General features: G+C 30.0%; 1 pseudogene; it reads left to right on the top strand.

The window, feature by feature from the left end:
- The first annotated feature begins 486 nt into the window (after positions 1–486).
- Positions 487–1,390, top strand: LOC131368375 (olfactory receptor 52K1-like; annotated as a pseudogene).
- The last annotated feature ends 288 nt before the right edge of the window (positions 1,391–1,678 follow it).

Below are 1,678 nucleotides of genomic sequence, written 5' to 3'. Positions count from 1 at the left end.
AATATGCATATAGCGTAGTGTTAATGTACCTGAAAGGCCATGAGAATCATTTTCATATGTATCATGCATGGGATTTTGCCATTTCTATTCCTTAAAAATCAATGTTTCTTATGATCCAATACATGTGTATTTATTCACAACTTCAAAACTGTAAAAAAAAACACAGTATTGTATATCTGTAGAAATACATATTCTATTTCTTTCTTTCTTTCTTTCTTTCTTTCTTTCTTTCTTTCTTTCTTTCTTTCTTTCTTTCTTTTAATTTATTTTTCATGACACATGTCAAACCAATGAAACTGTGTCTTCCTATGTGTAGGAATACCAATAATCATTAATCATCTACATATACACTGGATTTGTATTATCTTTGACATGTAACAGATAATACAGGTGCTGTGCTAAAATTGCCTTAAGACATAAATTGAATTTTTGCTAGCAATGCTGCCTTACTAGTGTGGTTCTGGAAATAATGTTTTGAGACTGAGCAGCATGCAAGATTTCCGACCACAAAATACTTCATACACAATTTTTAAGCTAAATGGCTTTCTGGCCTTGGGAGGATGGAGACCCATATTATCCATACCATATTTCTACATGTTTTTATTGTCCACTATATCAAACTCTATTATAACTTATTTAATCATATCTCAGAAGAGTTTACATTCTCCAGTGTATGTTTTAATAGGGTTTATGAATGTTGTTGACTTGTGTTGGCCAATATTATTTGTTCCAAGTTTGTTGCTCAACTTATTATTTGAGTGGAATGAAATTTCTCTAGTGAACTGTTTAATACAAATCTTTTTCCTTCAGATTATCGGTGGATTCCAGTCTACTACTCTGGTGTGGATGGCTCTAGATCGGTTCTTTGCTATATGCAGACCACTTTATTATCACAAATACATGGAACTACAGAGCTTTCTGAAGTTTATTATTGTGCCACTTACCAGGAATCTGTTAAGTATTGTAATGATTTCTTTGGCTGGAAAATTGAATTTCTATGAGAAATCATTCAATAAATGAGACAGATCACTGTTTTTGTGAGCATATAGGATTGATTCAGTTGGCATGTGGAGATACTTCTATCAACAACTTAATTGGCCTTGTATCTATTTTTCTTATATCAACAGGAGAGTTTGTTTTTGTTACTATATCATATATAATAATCTTTGCTTCTTTAATGAAATCAAGAAACTCCCTTAAACTTGCCTTAATTGTGTTTTTATCATACAGAATAAGAAATAATTTTCATCCTAATATTTGTGTCTTTCTGAGTACTATGTATATACTATTCCCAAGCTGTTTCAATCCAATTATTTATGGAGTAAGAACAACTGAAATAAGAAAACAGTTTTTTAAATTGCTGAAAAATATGAACGTCTTACCTCAGTAATATACTGAAGTAGGATGGGATTATAAAAAGCTTTGTTTTGGTGTGCTTTTTATCTATTTTCTTAAATAACTTGTCTGAAATGATTAAATGTCACACCATGTGCATGGGATGAATTCTGAGCACAAATACTGTAATTTAAATGTATTAGCAATAGTAAATATACAGTTAAAAATTTAATATATTAATATGACAATAAAACATAACAGTATATTTTACAATTGTTTATGGAACTAAGTCCTGTAGAACACAATAGATCTTTACAGTCTCTAACAAAATTTAAATTTTGTA

This window comes from Hemibagrus wyckioides, linkage group LG17 (genome assembly GCF_019097595.1).
Source record: "Hemibagrus wyckioides isolate EC202008001 linkage group LG17, SWU_Hwy_1.0, whole genome shotgun sequence".
Lineage (NCBI taxonomy): Eukaryota > Metazoa > Chordata > Actinopteri > Siluriformes > Bagridae > Hemibagrus > Hemibagrus wyckioides.
This window is presented reverse-complemented; position numbering and strand designations above follow the sequence as displayed.